Genomic DNA, 23,768 nt, shown 5'->3' with positions numbered 1-23,768 from the left:
AGTTATAATTGGGTGTACAAATAAAACACAGAAATAAAACTGTCAGTCTACAAACAGGCAGTGGTGACTACAGCAGTATGTAGAAATATTTTAAATAGAACTGTCCAGCCTATAGCATTTTAGCTGTTGTTGAAACACAATATCAAGAAAAGACCCACAGACTGAGCAGTGTGTACGATTTGAGGTTGCTCTACTTATGTCTGCTGCTCCAGGCCACAGTGTCTAGCCCCTTTCCATAAACTGGCTATGCTCAAACCTATAGACACCTATTCCAGAACCATGGTCCCTTTCCAGAGACCATTATCTCAGCAGCTACTAGAAGTGCCATCTCTCCTTACAATACCTGCTATCCCACAGCCACAGTCCCTTTTTCAGAGGCTATTATTCCCCCACTGCTACTATAGGCACCATCTCTCCCTACTATACCTGCTATCCCACAGCCACAGTCCCTTCCCAGAGGCTATTATCCCCCCACTGCTACTATAGGCACCATCTCTCCCTACTATACCTGCTATCCCACAGCCACAGTCCCTTCCCAGAGGCTATTATCCCACTGCTACTATAGGCACCATCTCTCCCTACTATACCTGCTATCCCACAGCCACAGTCCCTTCCCAGAGGCTATTATCCCACTGCTACTATAGGCACCATCTCTCCCTACTATACCTGCTATCCCACAGCCACAGTCCCTTCCCAGAGGCTATTATCCCCCCCACGGCTACTATAGGCACCATCTCTCCCTACTATACCTGCTATCCCACAGCCACAGTCCCTTCCCAGAGGCTATTATCCCCCCACTGCTACTATAGGCACCATCTCTCCCTACTATACCTGCTATCTATACCATCTGCTAGTAAAGGTGCTGCCAGCACAGTCAAGAGTTGTTACTGATCTTTCAGCACATTATAGTTATTACTCTGCAAGGCTCAGGGCATTCAACCCTGTTTGGTGCTGTCTAAAGGCAGCTCTAGTGCTGCAAAAACATCTGTTCTGTGTTTCAAACTGCTGGAAAAGCTTCCCAAGAACTTGATAAATGAAACAAGCTGACAATATGAAAGCAGAGAGGAAGTCATGGGTTTATAAATGTATTATTATCTGCATATATGATCTGTGCCAGTTTGAACTGCAGAATGTTTACAGATTTATACACAATACTGAAGGGGACCCTCATGATTTGAATGGGACCATCTATTTGGGACACATTTGCCTTCTTTATTTTGCTACCAAATAAACCCACTTTAGACCACACACGGCTGATGGCCAATTAGGAAGACACACCTCCGCACTTCTACTGTTACACACAAATGGGAAGAGCTACACACCCAAACTGCTACAGAGAAACACATTTTTTAAAGCCATGTACAGCAAGTGTTGTGATACACATTACACACTGAGCGCTTATTGGGCTCACAATGCCCGGTACATAGAAATAAAGTAGTCACAGCAACACAAGGGTGGCATTTGCTAATAAACATGCCATACACATCCACTCAGCAATGGAAGATTTACATATTCCCAGCGCATATAAAAAGCCCATATACAAATGCAAACTCATCACTAGGTCATCAAAGAAGCCCAGCAGCACCAACTATACATACAGAATATTGCCATTTATGTGCAGGTATATGTAAGTGTACAAGTAAATACTCTCACAGAGCTGAAATACAGTGTATGTTCATTTCTGAACTGGAGCATACACAGTGACTTCCAAGCAGGTGGATGAGGCATGCCAGCTATCATTGGGATCTACACAGGAATGCTCTGGGCACACACAGTCAGTCATAGTTGTCACTTACACAGCTTGTTCTTGTACATATACACACACAGCGTTGGAAAGCAGATATGTGCGCTTACAAACACAGAGACACACACTGGGACACATGCAACGTTACACACACACACACTGCAATGGGGACATACAGATCCGCCACAGTACAACATGTGGGAGACATCAGGGCTCCATTGCCGGCACTCACCTGCAGGCAGGGCCAGTCTGACGAGACTCTGCACTGATGAGACGGATCGCATACAGCAAAGCTCCTCCGCTCGACACCGCAGAGACAAACACAAGCCCCCCGCACCTCAGTACCGCAGAGTCTGACAGAAGACAGCAGACAGTCGTGCTCTGCCTCTCAGTATGAGAGTGTGTGTGAGTGAGCGCCTGTGTGTGCCGCTACTGCCTGAGATGCTGCTGCTGCTGCCGCTAGTCCTTCTGTCTCTCCACTGTGACTGCTGTGTGTGTGTGAGTCTGTCCCCTCCGTGCGTCTGCGTCTCTCCCGCTCACCATGGCTGTGTGAGTGTGTCTGTGAGCCCGGCTCCCCCCCCAGCCAGCTGCTCCCCCATAGCTCTGTTTCAGAATTCCTATCAGGACAAACAGCACAGCCATTAAGCATTCCCTCTGAGGCACAGCAGCGGCCGGACTGCAGACTACATTTCTTCTTTTCTTTCATTCACTTCCACAGACCTGCCCTCACCCCCCTCACTTGTTTAATGAGCCCCCAAATGAGCCAGGTCAGAGCTAGTGTAAGTCCCTGTGGCACAGTCCCCAACTGGACTGAGTGGCTGCCTGACATCTTGCTGCTCCCTGGCACACCCCCTGCCATTCACTTTGATACCAGTGAGTTACAGCACAGGGGCCCAGAATGCCATGTGTTGCTGGTAGAGTAGCAATACATTTAGAGACCACTTACCAACCAGACTGGCACACATTGTTTTCTTCATGGGTACTGGGAGTGCCCCAATTAATTCATCTGAGGGTCAGTTCAGCAAAAGAACAGTTAATCTTGAATGGCAACAAAAACTGATACAAGTATAGGCAACCCAAGTCCCCCCAGCCACAGTTGGGCCACAACTCTCCAGTTGCCAGAAGCTCAGTTAGAAGTATCTCATGTTTCTGTTTACAGTGTATTTATCCACAATACAGGCTTGCTGAGCCCTGCTGATGTGGAGATATCTAATCCAACCTTGACACTGTGGGGCCCCCTACTTACAGCAGTGCATATGGTGGGTAGTTATTTACTATAAATGCTTATAATAAAATTGTTCTGGCAAACTTAATGGAACTCTTGAAAAGTCTGCAGGGCATGAATATCTCTTCGGGGGTTCCAAGTGGCCCCAGGCATTCAGTTGGGCAGCCCTGATGTATAAAGTTGTTCTGCAAAGGCTGAAGGGCCACAGGCTGAGCACCTGTCATGGCTTTAGGAGATGAAGGGGACTGTGGAGACATTACAGTGAAAATTAAATCATTCACAACTCCTCTCTAAGGTTTAATGGAAGGGAGACTTTAGGTACTGCTCACTGTAATATTTCCCTCAGGGTGCAATTTGGCTTAAAGAGGTGGCTCACCTTCAGGTTAACTTTTGGTATGTTGTAGAATGGCCTATTCTTAGCATCTTTCCAATTGGTTTTCATTTTTTGTTTTTTTATAGTTTTGAATTATTTGTTTTTCTCTTCAGCCTCTTTCAAGCTTTAAATGGGGGGGGGGGGGGGTCACTGACCCCGGCAGCCAAAAAACTGTTCCTCTGTGAGGCTATAATTTTAATATTAATGCTACTTTTTACTACTTATCTTTCTATTTTGGCACTCTTCTATTCATATTCCAGTATCTCTTTCAGACCACTGCCTGGTTGCTAGGTTAAATTGGACCCTAGCAACCAGATAGCTGCTGTAATTCCAAACTGGACAGCTGCTGAACAAAAGCTCAAATAATTCAAAAACTGCAAAGAATAAAAAATGAAGACAAACTTCAAATTGTCTCAGAATAGCACTCTCAATCATACTAAAAGTTAATGTAAAGGTGAACATTCCCTTTATGAAGGCCCTGAGTGCAGCAACAGCCCCTGGTTAAAGGAACAGTAACACCAAAAAATGAAAGTGTATAAAAGTAACTAAAATATAATGTGCTGCTGCCCTGCACTGGTAAAAGTTGTGTGTTTACTTCAGAAAGTCTGCTATAATTTATATAAATTAACTGCTGTGTAGCCATGGAGGCAGCCATTCAAAGGAGAAAAGGCACAGGCACATAGCAGATAACAGATAACAGATAAAACACTATTGTATTCTACAGAACTTATCTGTTATCTGCTATGTATCCTGTGCCTTTTCTCCTTTTTTCCAGCTTGAATAGCTGCCCCCGTGGCTACACAGCAGCTTATTATATAAATTATAGTAGTTTTACTGTAGCAAACACACCAGTTTTACCAGTGCAGGGCAACAGTGCATTATATTTTTATTACTTTAAAGCTCTTTCATTTTTTGGTGTTACTGTTCCTTTAAATGCTAAAAGATATGATTACAAGGTAAGCCTAACCCTTTGTGATTGTTCCAGGACTGGATGGGAGCCTGGCCAACCTAGGCCATAGATGAGCAGAGGTTCATTATGTAGCCCTTTGTGACTGTGCCTGACCTAACAGCTGACCAATTGCTTGACTGCACCACTGTAGTCCCTATGGCGCTGTGACTGTGCCTGACCTTACAGCTGACCAATTGCTTGACTGCACCTCTCCAGTCCCCATGGTGCTGTGACTGTGCCTGACCATGCAGCGTGGCCAATTGCCTGACTGCGCCGCTCCAGGCCACCGATCTTATGTTCTGCCCTGCGGGATGCAAGATGTGGAATGACGTAATACGCACCACACACCCTGCAGGGCAGAATGTAAGTGTGGCTGCTTGGAGCACCTGGAGTGGCGCAGTCAGACAACTTGTCACACTGCATGGTCAGGCACAGTCACCAGGGGCCACATAAAACAGCCAGTTGGGCCGGAATGGTCCGCGGTCCTTGTGTTTGACACATGTTTTCTAAACTTTCACTCCTGGGCAACCACAAATAACCAAAGGCAGACACTTTAAACAGAATATCCCCCAGAGAACAGGTTTATAAAGAAAGTTTGGCCTTGTATGTTTCATGCTGTACTCCCATGTTTATATAGCTAAATGTACCAGAAGTATTAAACATACATATTGCAGGGTATGATAGAACAGAAGGATATACAAATCCTAAAAGCAGCATAACCCTAGTCCATCCCTGAGTGCGCACTTGCCCTTCTGCCCTTAGTTGACATAAATGAGCCCTTATATATTCCTGTATACTAAATGAATATAGGTCCCAGCATTCAGACACAGAAGGGGGCATTTACCTTAGCGCCTTTTTTTGGGGGGTGGGCTTTTTGTTGCCAAAAACCCAAATTTGTCACTGAAACAAAGTGTTATTTTTTTTGCGATTATGCAACAAAACTGCTACGAAAAAGTTATTGTACAACAAGCCGAAGAAGTCTCGGTTTTCACAAGTTTTCTGAAACTTTTTTTTGTTTATGCTTTTTCCATGTGGATCTTTTGATAAAAGCATGTCTATATAGATTTAATGAGCTTAGTACAAAGGAGCCATTCCCTCATCAACTGCAGCCTGTGCCTTAGGCTTACAGATAAAGAAAAGTTCTTTATAAAGGGAGTGTACTTGAAAATAGTCATTTGATTAAAGGATCGGTATACAACTATACATTACTTAAACACAAGCAAAAACAAATCAAACTTATGCTTGAAAACACATTCTGTCTATTCTTTTAGTTTAAGAAAAACTCAAATTCATCTTATTTCCACCTAAATCAACACACTACATACCTTGTACTTTTCTTTCCTCCTGAAGACTTGCACCCACTGAGAAATCTCGGGGAAGATCCTGGCAGGGAGTGGGTCTGGCGCACAGGGCCTGTGAGAGTTGGAGCCTACCAGGTTTTCTCCCAGTTCCTGCTGGCCCAGTCTGACCCTGGGTGTGCCCGAGCACTTCTGCCCTTAGCTGACATAATTGAGCTGTTATATATTCCTCTGTTCTGTTATATAGTTCCCAGCATAAAGACACCAAATGTATAATAAGACATATAAAGCAAGTTTAGAAAGAATGGTTTATATATGGACAAGCGGTCCCTGTTTTATTTAAAGAACTGAGTATTTTCTTAGTAGATTTTTACACAAATTTTCTTAAATGGGTTATTCACCATAAAATTAACTTTTTGTTAAAAAAAATTGCCATTTATGGTTTTTGAATTATTTAACTTCTTGTTCACGTCTCCAATTTGAAATTTCAGCACCTATCTAGTTGCTATGGTCTAAATGACGCTAGCAACCAGGCAGTGATTTAAATGAGAGACTGGTTGTTACATGGGGTTGTTACATGGGGTTTATGCGTGCATTGGTAATCTAAACAACTACTTTCTAGTGATGTGCGGGTCAGGGAAAACTCATCCCACACCCAACCCAAGTCCGCAAAATGTTGCTGTTGTAGGACCTGCACCTAACCCGTACCCCCATCTTCCTGCTTTGCACTTCTGCACACACCTCTGCTTCCATGTACTTCTCCAGTCTGGCACTCACCCAAACCATGGTTTTCCAAATTTAAACTGGACCAACCCAAACTGGGGATAAACCCATGGATCCCAAAATGGGTTTCAGTTTGTTTGTTTGCCCTCTCCAAACTTATCTTTTTACTAAAACAAGGGCAACTTGTTAGGCACCCCCAGGTCCACTACTAGGGGGCTACAGGGGAGACAACTTACATAACTTATGTAACAAGTTATAACAATGTAGAACAGCTTGAGGTAAGGATGCTGGTGATTGATTTTTGCTTATTTTCATTGGCCTGCATTACATTAAATACAGAGCAACCTAATGGAGATTGTGGTCTGGCCCGACTGTGGAGTTCCACTGACCCCCAATGAACTGACTGACTTATTAGCATTTTAAGTAGTTGAACTATTTATATAAACTACTTATTATACAGTAACATCACCTGTTTATATTGGGATGTATTTACTGATGTAGGGACCATGATAATGTGATGTAAAACCACTTTTTTATCCTTAGGTTAAAGTGATGTGATATCAGTTCAAGAAATGCCCAGTAGGTGGCAGTGTTTATGAATATAAATGTGAGAGCTCCCATATGTTCAAATGATTTTTCCTGGATCCCACCTGGCAGGGAGGTGGGTACAGGATCTGGCCTGGCAGGTGGCAGGCCCAGTTAGGAAAAGATAAAGTTCATGCAGTTATTTCATAATCACGTTAGTTAAAGGCAAGTTATGAGAAGTTATCCAATCAGCTAAAGGCTCCAACAAGGGGGATAGTGAGGTTAGTACCCTGCGGTGATTAACTGCCATTGCATAGACATGAGTGGGTGAGCTCAAGGGCAGGAGATTTGCCAGGGAGCAAGATACCATTGAGAGTTCAGCTATCATGGGAGATTGGATCACCAAGGCAGACTATACTATCCCTGGAGGGAGTGGCAAACAGTGTGAGTCTAAGTTGTGAAGTGCCTTTATTGACCATTGAATTGTTTGATGTGTGCTTCTTGTGTTTGTGACAACATTGTTATACCAAGAAGATGTATGCTTAGGATAAGTAAAGCAGTTGGCTTGTTGAAAAAATATCACTGTTGCTATGTTTATTTATTAAATCTGGTGGGAGGCAGACCCTCCAGGTGATTGTGTTTCCCCAGTGTTCTTTCCACAACGTTTTACTAAAGCCAACACCCAAGTGTGCGCTACACTGAATTATGACATGCACTTTTCAGCAGTGGAATGGTTTTTGGGCACCACAGCAATATCAAAGGGCCCCTAAACAAGACTTTCTTCATAAACATATACTGCTACTGCTGATTAATCCCATTGGCCCCTATAGTTCTTGGCCCCTGAGCAGTTGGTCTGCTTCCTCTATAGTTACACCCCTTCTTTTTCCATAGAATGATTTGTGGGTTTGGCGCTAAAGCATGTGAGTATGCATTTCAGCACTGAAATCTGCTCTATGTGCCTGCATCTGTGCTGATGCAATGGCTCCGGTGCAGGTACCGGGGAAAGGGTGGCAGTTTAGAGGCAGATTCTCGGCCTGCATTTATCTGCAGACCGGGAATCAGCACCCTGTAGCATTTGTCTAAGGCAGTGATCCGCTCGTGGTCACAGGGGGGCCCAGACCGTGGGGTCCGCTTCACTGAAATCTGCCCTCTCCAGTCAACTTCTAAAGGCAAAATGTGAAAAATGAGCCTCTTCCACAACTGCTTATGTAGGTCCGGGGTCCAGCTGTGGCGTATATGCACATGTGAGCAGGTAGGGAGAAGGCTGTGCTTTCTGGGCCCATGTGGAGATTTTTTGTCCAGGGGGGCCCAGTCACAGCTTGTTACAACACTACTTATTACTACCCTATAAAGGTGCCGGACTTACCTTTATTGCCCCCAAAACCTGACTGATCTGCTGCTGACCCCTTTCCCTAAAGCCCCAGCAGCAAACCCCACAGTGAACAATACCAAGTGTATCACAAACAAGCAAGCCACAGCTCTTTGAATCTGCTGCCAATTCACCAATACGAGCAGGCCAGCATAGTAGCACTCACAGAACAGCATTTAAGCAGCTCTGGGTAGATCTCCTCACAACTTGCTGTCCTAGGCATGTATGGCTTATTCACAAATCTGGGCCTGGCATACTGCCTGCCATAATGGCCACCATGCTTAGCTCAGATGAGTAATAAAGTAGCTCACAATCAAATATATAAATGCAAGTATCAAGAGGCAAGGTTGGGCCATATTTATAATAGTGTGTAAGCCAACATCAACGTCGCGCCTTTTTCGTAGCGTTAAAACTTAAAAGGCGCGACGTTTCGCGCAAGTTTTAACGCTACGAAAAAATCGCGACTTTGCGCAACTTTCGTAATGGCTACGAAAAACTCGCGTTTTTACGCAAAAATCGTAAAGACGCCGAAAAACGCGCGTTTTTACGCAAAAATCGTAAAGACGCTGAAAAAAAATCGCAAAATTACCGATCATTACGAAAAAAACGCAATCGGACGCATTCGGCCCGTTCGTGGGTTAGTAAATGTGCCCCTTAGTATAAAGGTACTGTAGAGAGATAACCTCACTTGTTCATGTTCAGTTCATCATCAAGATGAATCCACCTTGAAAACTTGCCATTCATCTGTTATTCCACTCAAGTACATACTATGTAGCGGTGCAATATCTTTTCATCTCAATAAATCCCACATTTTCCCTCCCATTACTTTTGCGTCCTGTAAGTGCAGTGATTTCCGAGACCCTATAATTCTATATATACGTGTCGTTAGAGTTGCCATGATCTGTCATTCAGGAGCAACTTGAGTTCAGCTAACGTTTTTTCCTTTGAAATATTCATTTTTATTCCCATGTTGCTTCAAGTTGTTTCCTTGAATGTGAAGGAACATTGAACCCACTATTTATAGATTTTACTATGACGGCAGGAAAAAAAAGCCTAGAACTTGGTTATAAAGGAACAAATACAATATACGATGTATGGGGGCGTTGAGTGAAATGTTGCAGCGCCCGCGACCTTCGGACAAAAGGTGTTGAAAATGCGAGACAAAGCGAGCTGATCAACTAATAGGGGAATAATAAGCACTACTATGGCATTTTCTTCCAAAGGTATTATGCATATTAGAGATAGAGAGCGTGACATAGGGGGGTGATCAGAGCTGATTTTAGGGCAGGGCACAGCATGTGCACTGGGCCCTAAACCTTGGGGCTACTTGGGGTGATAATGAATTTAGCTACAAGTACAGACATATAATGTGAAAAAATGATTTCATATTTTCAGTATATACAATTGGGATGCTTATCTTCTAACCCTCCAGCTTGTTTTTTAAACTGCAACTCTGACTCCCTTGGATAACTATGAGCTCTTCCCTCGGCATAATGTCACACCATTGCTGGATTGCTTTTATAGAAATGGGTGGCTCTGTTGCTTTCCACGTTTTGGCATTACTGTTCCAGCAGGTTTGTGAAGTTTTCTTAATGGTGATATGTTGCCATAAGTGAGGAGATCTCTGCCTGATTTGACCACCCACACGCTGTGCCAAATTTGGCTGATCTGATTGCTTTTTGATATGGACAGTGCTGGCCAAGAAAGCTGAGTTGCCTAGGGCACCACCTCGAACCCCCACAGCAGTGTGCACATAACAAACACAGTCTAGGGGTAGAGGACAGAAGAGGTACGTGCCTAGCAACCCTCCCACCACCATTGCACCCTAGGTAGGTGCCTCTCCTGCCTTCCCCTAGTTCCCGCCCTGCCTATGGAAACCCATCAAAGAAGGTCCACGTCAGCATGCTGATGCAGTCTTAATCTAACAGGATTTTAAAACCTACTTAAATTTCGGCCACATGACAGTTGGGCCATGCCAAAAAGTTGCCTACTTGGGGATAGGGTTGCCACCTGTCTGGTTTTCACCTGTACAGCTTCTGCCCCCAAAACATCAGCCGCCCTGTCCAAGATGTCACCAACCATTGTCACGCCTCACAACCAGACTTACTTTAAATTAAAAGGTGCCAGTCCTATGTAGGGACCATTATTTAATTGATTGATGAGAACTAGGAACTAGGAATAAAAAAGCCTAGTGTAGCATAATATGCCTCGCTGGGCACTATGGATGTGCAAGGATATAAAACCTTTAATTCCTACAATCAGAGAAAACGGTTGCATGAATACTGTGCTTTGAGACTGCTCAAAGTAATTGTTTAATTTATTTGTGCAAAATGCTCTAGAATCCTAATATTCCATATTAATATTTGGATGTAATTACTATGGAGTATATTCAGATGAGGTGACAAGCGTGAAATTGGGAAGGGAAATTATATTTGTTAAATAGCTGTCACCCTGTGGAACACACTATTCTCTGTCTGGCTTTCACCCTTAAAGGGATACTATTATGAATAAAAAATAGAAAAATACTCCTGAAAACAGTGCGTAATGTTTAATCAACACTGAAAAATATTGATTGATATACTTTTTGTTTACGTGTAAGGGCTAGTCAAGGGTACGTCTTCATACACTGTCACCTGAGGCACCAGACCTGATGCAGCCCCCCATAGTCTTAAATATACTCTCTACACTATAAAATCCAAATTTACAGTAAAAAAATGGAGAAAATGGAAACTCTTCAAATTACCAGTGGCGTCTTTTTTCGATGCTTCGTAAAGTGCTACTTAAGGGGAGGTCCTAACTTTTTTCAGGTATCACATGTGACATTTACTCAGCTTGTGGAGATATGCAGACACTGAAAACACTAATATACAGGGATTAAATTGGTGTTTTCCTTACTGACAGAGAAAATGCCACATGAGACATAGGACTGATGCTGGGCATACATGTAAATCTGTTTGTTTGGTGAGGTCGCCAAATGAGAGGCTCTTTCACCAATATGCCAACCTTGAGTTCCGATTGTTTGGCCCTCAGGATCACAATGCAAGCTGTTGGGGCAAGGACCGCATCAATGAGTCCTGTCTGATCAACATCTGTCCATTTTCAGGCAGGTTTCTCAGAGGGCCCCATACACGGGCACATAAGCCTCTAACTTGGGCTGAATTGGCATCTTAAATCTGCCCATGTATGGCCACCTTAAGGGAAAATATTTTAGATCTGTGGGAAAATATTTTAGATCTTATCTTATATTATTGGGCCTTATGCATTGTCCTCAAAAATCTGCTGACTTGTTAATAGCTATTCATGCCATGATTTTGTTCAGCAGTTTGGCCAATTTTGACCATACTTCCAGAGCATTTTGGGCATGTAGGCCAGATATCGCAGATGATTGGATATCAACCGTTGCAGGGAGTGCATGTTGCTTCGGCGAGTGAGGAAGCACGGAGAAGCTGCACCCCCTCTATTTATTTAATGCAGTCCATTTATTTCCAATGGCCAAATGAATGCTACAGTAGGAAGGTGGCTGCTCTGTCACTAAACCATGAACATTGTTCTGACACAGGACACATCAGTTAATAGCTTGTCTCCAACAGAATCCTGCATTAAAATCCAAACAGATTTTTTTATATTTAATTTTGAAATTTGACATTGGGCTAGACATAATCTTAGTGCCCTCAGTCATGTGACTTGTGCTCTGATAGTACCTGAATCCAAAATAATACCTGTAGATGTGTGTAAACCAGTGAACTCACCAGTAGACAATTTGGGTTTGGGTGCCAAAGCCCCAAACCTACAGCCAGGGGAGCGGACTAGACCATAAACACAAGTATGGGTAGGCACACAGTGAATCCAACATTGGCAGGTTATTGTAAAATAAATAAATATATATTTATTTAAAATAAAGTTACATGTCCATACAAAGCCTTCTGTGTTTTCTTCTGCTATTGGGCACTTGATATGATTTCCTCTCATAGACAAAAAAACATACTTGCAGGGTAATTGGCATAAGCTAAAACCGCCCCTGGTGTGGTGATTGCCAATTCCTAAAAATTCAGGAATTATCAGCATAAATCCATTTCTCTAGCGCATGTGTGTTTATCTTTCATAATTAATGAGATTGTATGCTCTAGTGGGCCAGGGACTATAGATGATCATCTGTCCCTCTCAGCCTGACCTGACGGCACTATAGAACTAAGGGCAATGAATAAAAACAGAGAAATCCAACCACTGGCCTCCAGCTGTTGTTGAAAAAAAAAATACCCTCCTGGTATTCCTTACATTTGTTTAACATCTAGCACAGGGATAAGCAGCCTATGACCTTCCTGTACCCACCGCTTGTTTAGAGGTAGGTAGGTAGGTAGGTAAAACATGGTTAATGGAGAGGAAAGAATATATGAGCTTAGTCACAGAATTTACCGTGTTCTGTAATTGCATCTGCTGCGAAACTTACTCCATAAAATTATCATAACTGTTTCCATGACAATAAGAAATGCTTCAAGTAAGACCCTTGTTTCCTTTTCCACCTACCTCACTGTCTATTCTTAAAGTCCTTTTTCTATGAGTGACAGCAGTGGCTGGGGACTGACGGATGCCTGGCTCTGTAGCAGTGGGCGTACAGATGCTGAGAAGGTAATGGAAACAGCAATTGAGTGTTTCAGTGAAAAGGCATCCTTCCATTTTAGTCACTTGTTTATGTTTTTTAATATTCCAAGGACCATGCAAAAGGGAAAGCAATGAGTTGAAGGGACTGATTTTAACCTTGACTTTGCATGTAAGTATGGCTCTCTAGGCAGTCACGTTGTGTAAATGGTTGAGATATACAGAAGTGTAGCTGTGCATTCCCACACTGACTAGTACTTTCCAGCTTGCTGCTATGGCAGGGTAACAATTCCTATCACCCTTTGCCAGACAATAGCTGTGGATGGCAGCAGTTGCAAGTGTAGTTTAACATTGGTTGGGGGAGTGGGCTGTAAATCTCTGAAATTAAGACTGGGGTCTTGGCGGTGTTTGTATTACAGCTAGACCTTCTGTTTGTTTGTGGCATTAGCCATGATTATCCAGTTGATATCATTGGCCATGCTACCAATCAGAAGTAAGACTGAAGGGGTAAGGGTTTTTATGTGTTTTTATTAAAAACTTCACAAGAAAGAATTAACATAACTCAGACCGACATGCCGGCCAATAATCTCAGTTTACAACCAAAATTCCCCCCCCCAGTCCACTGGCCAAATGTCCCAATGATCCTGACAAATGGATAAAGCAGTCTCAGTCCTAGGAAGAGTCTATGCATTTGCCATGGATTTCCAGAAAAGGATGATGGAAAATCAAAACTATTTACATCCATAGGATAGGTTCTGGTGTTGTTGTGAATATCACTGGTTTGATCATGTCTGTATGTATGTCTTTAACAGACTGCCAAGGGATGTGTGGGGGTCTCCAATCTTTGCTATGCTTTCCATGTATTCAAAAGAATTTATGCTGATTGGAGCTTGAAATTTGATTGCTCCATTCATTTAAACTGGAGTGATGGCAGGCTGGGAGAGGGGTTTTGATCTTGGCAGTTCTTCATGGTGACACTGAAGTCATATTGCCTGCTATGATATAGCCCTCAAACTTAGGGTAGCCTCACTCATTACCTGGCTCAGCAGTGCTTCCAGAGCTATCATCAGAAATCATGATCCCCTAATACCTATTTATTAGGGCCTGTTGAGCTATTAGCCCACTGCCCAGCTACTAGGCTGTGGCAAACTAATAAAAAAAAATAATGCTAAATAGCGCTCTTGACCATGCCCCCATACTGCCTGGGCCACAGCGTTACAACGGAACATGCCTATGACCTCCACCAACCCCACTATTCTACTGAAAACCCCTCCAACTATTTCCACGGAGCCCCTGAAAGGATTTTCATCTCCTCAAGATGGTGGCAGTAAGTGCTTACTGTATAAGTGCTTACTGTATAAGTGTACAAGTGTATAAGTATATAAGTATATATAAGTATATAAGTATATATAAGTATATATAAGTATTTATAAGTAAGTGTATAAGTATATAAGTGTATAAGTGCTTACTGTATAAGGAAATATACGGGTAGTGGACTAACATAATGCAGGGCCCATATTCTATCTGGGGTGTCCAGCATCAGTGTAGCCTTAGGTGGTAAAGTATTTCTTGTTTTTGTTCTTATTAATTCTTAGTGCTTATTGCTTTACATACATTCATAACTACATAAATCCATAACTACCTAAATGACTAATTTTTATGTTGATTAGAACCTGCCCTCAACATTCCTTTTCTATGTGCTATACCTGTTTCTGTGCATCTTTTTTTCTGTTTTGTTTTATATTCTCTACTGTATTTTCACTGGTATCATATCAGCTTCAAGCTAATTGCCTTCTTGATGTCCTTACTTGTGTCTCCCTGATCACTTGCTGCCCTGTAGGCTGCTCCTGTCCATTTCCCAGAAACCTCCGCAACATTCTGTTTACATTTAATTAGGGATGCACCGAACCCACTTTTTTTTCCCAAACCCACCATGAAGGATTCGCCTGAATCCCAAATCGAATCCGAATTAACATATGCTAATTAGGATAGTAAGGGGTTAATTTTTCCCCCTGACCATTTAACCATTCCTGGATGCTAATTAGCATATGCTAATTTATGCTAATTAGGATTCGGTTCCTTCAATAAAAGCCTGGATTCCGCCCAAATCCTGAAGCGATTCTGGGATTCGGTGCATCCCTACATTTAATGCCCCTTTTGTTTCCTTCCGTTTAGAAATTAAGCAGTTTTTCTGTACCTTGTTGGGTCCAAAACTTTGTTCCTTTTCCATTTACTCTTGTAACTTTAACTCTGTTTTAATCCAAATATTTTATGATACACGAGTGGTTATTATTTGTATGCTAAACCAGAGCAGCCATAGAAGATAATATAGGGCTCAACTATGAAAAGTAGACACAGTGATTGACACAAAATTAGGTGCAGTTTTGCATCTCTTAATACACAGTACATGGAACACCTTCACCACTAATTGTTTTTATTTATATAGCGGTGACATATTGCTTGTCCTTGATGTACAACTATAAAGATACCCCCCAGTCACAATGACTCTACAGCTACTGTTAAACTGCAGCCACCTTACATTGATAAGGAAAGAGCAAATATCAGTTATTAATAGTTTAGGAAAAATCATGGTGTTGTGTTTATTGTAGCAGAAACTATACACATATTCGGGGAGGAATCTGCCAACTTAGATAAAGCCCTGGAAATAAATAGTTATTCTACAAAATATTCTTGATGCAAGGCCTTGCCTGCCATGTAATTCTGATCCAGAATTTTGCTGTCACATTGTGTTGGATGTTCAGATCTGGCAGTTAGCATTTCATTTGTTCATTTGTCCTTGTTGGTGCACAGATAAAGAGAAAAAAAGAGAGAAAAGCAGACAGAGTTGTCGCCAGTAACATCTTTCATATAAACAGACAACCGTGCTGACTCTGCTCAACCCCATGCTATGGTGGGTAAATAGTTTACATAAATGAATTGGCTGCATTGATTTTTTCCAGTAAAGTTTGTCAGACAAAATTACTTGTACATTTTAGTGCTAATAAGCTTCAAAGTGCAAAAGAATGGTTAGATATTACATTAAGGGGTGGATTTTAATGGAGGAGGAGTGGTAGAATCCAAGGGGGTGCCAAGCTAGTAGGTACCCCCCACTAATTCTATTTCCTTACCTTCTATCCTGGGTCAGTGCCCCTCTTTGCTGAAAAATGCACTGGCTTGGGATACTATTCAAGAGAGCACCACACCGCTATCTTCTTCGCGATCCCGGGATCTTTTTTGGTATACGGAAGAATAAAAGTGAAACTTAGAAGCTAAAAGCCAGACTGGTGCAAGGAAGAGAAGCACTGGCCCAGAGTTATGGGATTATAATCAGTGGGGATGCCTAAATAATTGCTACTCCCAGTGATTTCACCTTTCCTCCTCCTTTAAAATGCACTGAATCCTGGATTTGTTTCGGGTTTTAGCCAGATCCCAGAATTTAAAATTCTAATGCTACTGTGGCGCGGGGCATTTTCTTGGTTAAGTAACCACCCCTGCCATCTGTTTTATGGTGTTCTTGCAGCCAAAGACACTGGGGGTCATTTATCAACACTGGGCAAAATTGCCCATGGGCTGTATACTTTGGCAACCAATCAAATTACTGCATTCATTGTTCTACCTGCAACTGGTTGGAAAAAGCAAATCACTGGTTGCTATGGGCTACTGCCCACGGGCAAATTTGCTCAGTGTTGGTAAATGAACCCCACTGTGTCTACCTAGATACAGACACACGGAGCAGATTTTTGTGCAAAAATGCATATTCAGTGTTGAAATCCACTCCATGTGTCTGCACCCAGACACACCATAAAGCAGATTAGAGCGGAGGGACAGTTCCACTGCTTGCACTTTTACACAGAAAACACCCCATGTGGCAATAGCCATAGTAGCAGATGCATAAATTCTTTGCCCAAAACCTGCTGAAATTTTTGTTTTTTAAGAAAAAGCAATTGTGGGAAAATAAATCAGTCCAATGCCATCAGCTTCTATGCCAAATGAAAAACATTTTCTACTTGATGGTTTCCAAATTCCCCTAAGCTTCTTTAATTTTTTAACAGCCCAGAGCAAACGGAGCAGTGTTACTGACACTCAAATGAAAACCTAACATGATCCAAGATGAGGGGCTTTTGTAGACAACCTTAAAGGCATGGATCATTGCGGTTACAGGGCTGCTGAGCCTCTCTGCTGTAAGTTCAGTGCAGTTGTTAGCCATTTTTTGCTTATTTATATATAATAGCATTTGACAAGCTGAATTTGTTCATCATTACTCATTTAACCACATTTGTACAAAGTTGTCCATGTTAAAGAGTGTGGTGGTAGAGTTTTCCCGAAACATAAATCATCAAAAATAATGCTTTAAAAGTGGGCAAAATAAGGACTCTCCTCTGGGAACACCGATTCACACTTTGATAAATTTGCCTCTTAGTCTAAAATGAACTTATTTACATCATTCAATCCATCAAATTCTGCCTCTACAGTGCATGCTAGCAAAATAAATGTACCAAACATATTATCGATAATAAAAAAAAGAGTTAGGGAATAGTAAGGCACTTTCTGAATTTGAAAACACCTACCAAACCTAATGATTATATACCTGCCTGTTCCCTGAGTTTTGACAAAGCTCCCAATAGTCATTTAGGGCAGATATATGAAGCCCCATTAATGATGCATATTATTTAAAATACATAATTATGCTTTCAAATTTAAAGTGAACCTGTCACCCAGATATAAAAAGCTGTAAATTAAGTCATTTTCAAATTAAACAAGAAACCCAAATTAATTTTTATATTAACACATCCAAACCCAATATAAAGGCATTTAAAAGTCCCAGCTGTCAATCATATATTGCCTGCCCTGCCTTTATGCCTTTGGCGCAAAGGCGGGGCAGACAAGAACTTTAACTTTCAATTCAGCTCACACTTTCCCCCTCCCTCCTAACCACTTAATTGTGTAGCCAGTGCATGGGCATGGGCATCAGGTCCCCCATTCTGGTACATACACAAGATTTTGGGGTGATACAAAGATTTTAATAACAGTGTCTACAAAATGGCACCTGCCTATTTGCTGTGATTGTGTAATTCCAGGACTGAAGGAAACAAGATTTATATTACTTATATAGTGTAAGTGAAGTTTATTTTGCTTAACAAACACAATAGAAAATAATTTCAAATTATTTCTTAGGGTGACAGGTCCCCTTTAAAGAAAAACTATACCCCCTAACAATGTAGGTCTCTATAAAACTATATTGCACAAAACAACACATATGTAAAACCCTGCTTCATCTAAATAAACCATTTTCATAAAAATATACTTTTTTAGTATTGTGTGCCAATGGGTAATCCTAAATAGAAAACTGCCATTTTAAGTACTAAGAGCCGCCCAAGTTCTGACTTTTACTCCCACACTACTTCCTGTTACAGTTAGAGCTGCATTATTTCCTGTCAGCTGATCTCTGAGGGAGCACACTGCCCATCACTAAATGGTGGCTCAAGGGTATGGATGTAAAAGGGCAATTTTCACTGATACAACAATTTAGTTTTTAATAGGCCAACATAATATAAACTATTGGTTTGGTTATGCATTCATTCTGGGGGTATAGTTTTCCTTTAACCATGACCATTTAAGCACACAAAAGATTTGTTAGAATCTTTAATCCTCACACAATTGTATGTGGGAGTAGCCATTCACAGGGATGTTAGAGTTTTGCTGCTGAGCTTTAAAAAGACTACTAATGTCTAAAAGTGACCAACCAACAATTTGTTCAGTGGTGGTGGCATGTAGGCCTTCCCTCTTACCTGTCATTTTGATGTGCAACATAAAGGGCACTAGTAATTCCCTTTTTCTCTGTACAGGTATGGTATCCGTTATCCAGAAACCCATTATCCATAAAGCTCCAAATTACAGGAAGTCCATTTACCATTTTAATCAAATAATTCAAAATTGTAAAAAATATTTCCTTTTCTCTGTAGTAATATAACAATGCCTTGTACTTGATCCTAATTAAGATATAATGAATCCCCATTGCAGGCAAAATAAGTCTGTTTGGTTTATTTAATGATTTAGTTATTTTTAGTAGACTAAAAGCATGGAGATCCCAATTACATAAAGACCCCTTATCCAGATATACCTCAGGTCCCGAGCATTCTGAATAACAGGTCCCATACCTGTAATAATAAAACATTACCTTTTACTTAAGGTTAACTAAGCTGCAAGAATCCATTTTGGAGTCCAAACCATCCTAATGGGTTTATTTAACGTTTCATTGATTTTTGGCAGACTTTAGGTATGGTGATCCAAATTGCAGAAAGGTTCCCTATTCAGAAAAAAACAAGGTCCCAAACATCTCCCCGAAATGCTATCCCACCTGCGAAAATGTAAATTGACTAATCTCCCCGTGTGCCAGAGCCCTAAGGCACACCCAGTGCCTTCCCTTCCCAGAGCTGGCAACTTTTGATGAGATGTGTGCGGGGAATCCGTGGCGCACATAAGCACATTGTAGTACTGCGCATGCATATGTTATATATATTTTTGCGGGACAAATCGTCGTACGAAGACTAAAATATCAACATGTATGGGCAGCTTTAATTTTTTCCTTAGAGTAAGTTGAGGGGGAAACACCGCTATGGTGCTCTCTGCACTGGAAGAACAAAATTCTGCTTTAAAATCAGAATGTAGGCTCTTAGGTACTTTTTGCCCCCCCTGGCAACTTGTGAGGCACTGCAGCCTGAGTTTCTCACCTCATGGAAGCAGCACCCCTAGCTAAATCATGTAGCTGTCTGGGGAAATTAATCACATATTTCTGGATTGTTTCATTTAAATACTCTGAAAAAACGACTGGATAATCAGATACTTTTTAATGGCAAAATAGAAAGGCAACTGGATTTCCTTAAAAAGAAATTACTTTTCTCTTTCATCCTTCTCTCTTCCGTAGCTTCATGTAACAATTCCTGTATTTTACTATTAAAATATAATTAGGATTCATTTTTAACTGCCTATATGTAGTTTCTTTCTCCAACAATGCTTCGCTCATGAATAAATTGTTAGTTTTGCCTGTGACCGCTACCCATTATCCGCTGGGTTTATAGCGATTGATTCATCTTTATAAGTGTCTCTGAGTCTGTTTCTCATTGCCTGTGAGATTAAATTTCTGTCTAGGAAGTTGTTTTCCCCACCTTTCTTGTAGTTTTCTTAGATCTTTTTTTAACAATTTGCCCATACATATTTATGTAGTGTATTCTCCCTTCTCTTGACCTGGAATATAAATAGGCTTCAAATTTAATACAGTATGATAATGATGATGGCTGGTAACAACCAGTTAAGCTAGTTGGAAAATTCTTTATAGAATATTTGTAGCAAAAGCTCTTTAATCTAATTTTATTATGAACCTTTGAGCACCCCCCAATGTACAAGACACGCCAATCCTATTTACAGAGGCAAAAGTTGAGCACTTATTTCAGACTTCTGTTTCATATTGTGTTAAATGGCTACTGCTTAAATTAAATATCCCATTTTTCTCATCAGTGTCTTTGTATTTTTCATTTTTATGTCTCTTCCCACATCTTTTTTTTTTCCATTCTAGATATTCATAACATTGTCTTTGCATGAACTTTATAATTTTGCCATAAAAGTACTTCCTGATGTTTTTACTTTCCCTATCTTATCAACCATGATCCGCAATGAGGGGGCGGCCATATTTGTGCAGCAGGAGGCTGTTAGCATTAGAAGCTATAACTGACAGGCTGAGAAGGGACAGTCAGGTTGGCAAAACAGTCAGGTTTAGGGACTTCAGGTAACAATTATTTGCAAAAGCAGCCCTATCAGCAAAAATGATTAATATGACCTGTAGGTAACTTTTTATGTACATTAATATTTTGAAAAGTATTTTTTTTGTGTCAGTATCACTTTAATGTTCTTACTTAGTCCCGTTCACCTTTCCTGATTTGTTTGGCTGGTTGAACTGATTTGCCAGGGAAATGGTGGTGGTGGGGGGTGAATCTGGTGCACCCAGTGTTTAGGTCTGGTGAGACCCTGGGCACTGAGCCTATGTGTGCCCCTCTAGCTGTCAAACTACACATGCTTGTGGGTGCACACATTGGTCTTGGGTGCGCTATGATGTGAACAATACCCCTTGCTTCCCCCTCTCTGACATCTGATTTAGATATATAGGCACCCAAGGGCTGCACCCTATAGCTGCCACCCTAGGCACTGACCCTCGGGTGCGACATTATTAAATTGGTGATAATCAGTTCTGTATCTGTATAATTGCTCTTTCTTGAGATGAATCAAACCAGTTTTAAATAACCCTAATATCTATTTTTTAACTTCCTTTTATGTTGCATTACAATAAACCTTGTGGCCGATATTTCACATAACCTATTCTGTAATCTTCCTTATCCTGCTAAAATGTATGTTGCTTAGTCTCAATTAAGCCTTAATTTACTGTACTTGCCATTATCTGTAAACAACTTTCATTTTTAGTACTGACCTTCCACTGAACAGTAGGAGAAAGGTGAAGACATAAGCCTCATACAGGGAGAAACCCCATGTTGCTGAGATGTAGCTTAAAGGAATACTGTCATGTTTTTTAAAAAACACATCAGTTAATAGAGCTTCTCTAGCAGAATCCTGCATTGAAACCTGTTACTTAATTTTAAAATTTGGACATGGGGCTAGACATAATCTTAGTTTCCCAGGTGCCCTCAGTCATGTGACCTGTGCATTGATAAAATTCAGTCACACTTTACTTCTGAGCTGCCCCCTCCCTGTAGCCAATCAGCAGAACAATGGGAAGGGAGCAAGATAGCAGCTCCCAGTAGATATCAGAATAGCACTCAATAGTAAGAAATCCGGCTTGGGACTCCTCCAGTAACATGGGAGTAGGAGAAACAATAGGTTACCTGAAAACCGTTGTTATGTGTAGCACTGGCTCCTTCTGAAAGCTCAGACTCAGGCACAGTGCACTGCAGTGTCGGACTGGGACCCCAGGGGCCCACCAGAAAACCTTAGACCCTAGGCCCACTCTCCAAACTAATTTTTCTTCCTTTCCTCACCCAACCTCTTTATTCTCCCAGTCTCTTTTATTTCCATGCTTACATCTATTCTTCCATCTATTTCTCTTCTTTGTTCCAGTTCAGAAAAAGGGAATGACCAACAAGGTCAATGAACAATGAACAGGCCAAATGATCAGGAGCAGGAGGGCCCACTGACACCTGGGCCCACCGGGAGTTTTCCTGGTATCCTGGTGGGCCAGTCCGACACTGGTGCACTGAGATGGCGCCTACACACATTGGTTCAATAATAAAATTTTAAATGGTAGAATGAATGATTTTAATGTGAACAGTGTCATATTGTAATAAAAAACTATACCATAAAAATGATATGTAAGCCTATTGTTAAATGGAGTTGCTGTGTGCTCTAGAAAACGCGAACTTAGTTGAGGACGGGTCTTTCTGAACTACATCCCTCAGGTTCATTAAATCAATTGGGTACCAAAAACTCTTTAAACTAAACGATAACTCACTCGGAGGACAGTCACATGCACAATTATGTACCGTTAACTCATGTGCAAAACTACCCAGAAGCATTTAGCCATCAGGGCTCAATAATTAAACAGTATATTTAGTTAAATAGGAAGCGTCAAATCCTCAGTATCAGATGTGCACCCATTTACATGCCAAAGACAAGTTCCTGCACCCACTTATGGGAAAATTGCATTACAAATGTCTGACTTTGTATATAAGGCAGCACTTCTGCACCAGGAAAATGTAATTTTGTATATTGATTTGTTTTTCATTATATCATCAGCTCAGCAGTAATCCTAACACAAGGCAATATGCTCATTAGGAATTTTCAGCCTGGATTTATTTATCTCCATTTGAGCTAAAGGATAGGGGAGTCTCTGGATGAGAAATAATGGCTCACTGTTTGAACCCCTGGAATGAGGAAGAGTTGGATTTCTTGTAGACTAGACTACCAAATATAGGTTGTAGACAATAAGGTCAGGGACAGTTTCTGTATATATTTAAGCAAAGTCTTTTGCAGATTACAATATATACAGTGTATATATATGATATACAGTAAATATGTAAGTAACTTGAACTGCCAGAAGGCGAGCATCAGCCCATAGTGTGTTCCTACACATCTGTGCTTTTCAGGCTAGTGGGAGAGCATACCTCCCAACATTTAAAAAATGTAAAGAGGGACAAATAGAAATGCTGCACGCAGTGCGGTGAATTTTTTTTTACCACACCCATTTGTGTGACCACTCCCCCTAAATTCCACTCCCATTTTACAAAATTTGGCAGGTTATTTCAAGTTTGAATACATTTCTGGGGGTTGTTTTATGTGTTACCGGTATTACAGTTTTGCTAAAAAAGGTAAAATTGCTTTTTAAGCTGCAACTCTCATTTCCCTCAGGAGACCTGTTTAGCTTATTAGTTACAATTGTATCTCAGTGCAGGTGTAGCTTGTTTCTGGGCTCTCTGCCAAAAGCCACTTTTTTAATTAAGTTTGAGAAACATTGTATCTTTTTTAGTGTTCAGCGCAGGTTCAGTGCAAGAGATCAAAGGGACTTTTCATTAAGAATTGTGGGCTGAACTGTCAAAATCAGGGCTGTCCCTTGAAAATCGGGACATTTGGGAGGTATGGGAGAGTGTGAGCTTATAGGGCATTCAGGGAAAATGAAAAACTTTTAAGTGAAATGTCATATTTTGACTTTGCATACAAGGAAGACAGAACTTTGGTCACTGTTATTCTCTATTCTCTGTTTTTGATGTGAGTATGCATGCTCTGGGATTAATGGGGAAGGCAAAAAAATAAACTCTGGTAATCAATAAGCAGAAAATCACTCTTTGTTTGTGTCTCACTGATTGTACCTATTTTGTACCATCAGGATTATACCGTTACATAGTTATATAGTTAAGCTGGGTTGAAAAAAGACCAAAGTCCATCATGTTTAACCCTTCCTTTGTTT

At 41.2% G+C, this 23,768-nt stretch overlaps 1 protein-coding gene across 2 annotated transcripts in view; it reads right to left on the bottom strand.

The window, feature by feature from the left end:
- asic1 (acid sensing ion channel subunit 1) overlaps positions 1-23,768 on the bottom strand; it is a 166,894-nt gene that overhangs the window by 130,073 nt on the left and 13,053 nt on the right. Inside the window, exon 1 of one of the 2 annotated variants that reach the window (XM_004911961.2) lies at positions 1,977-2,648. The exons of the other annotated variant lie outside the window; for it this stretch is intronic. The gene's annotated coding sequence lies outside the window, so the exon portion shown is untranslated. Of the gene's footprint in view, positions 1-1,976; positions 2,649-23,768 lie in introns of those variants that run through there. 2 annotated transcript variants of the gene reach the window in all.

Source organism: Xenopus tropicalis, chromosome 2 (assembly GCF_000004195.4).
Source record: "Xenopus tropicalis strain Nigerian chromosome 2, UCB_Xtro_10.0, whole genome shotgun sequence".
In the NCBI taxonomy this organism is placed as follows: domain Eukaryota; kingdom Metazoa; phylum Chordata; class Amphibia; order Anura; family Pipidae; genus Xenopus; species Xenopus tropicalis.
Note: the sequence above shows the minus strand (reverse complement) of the source record. Positions and strands in the feature narration are given on the sequence as shown.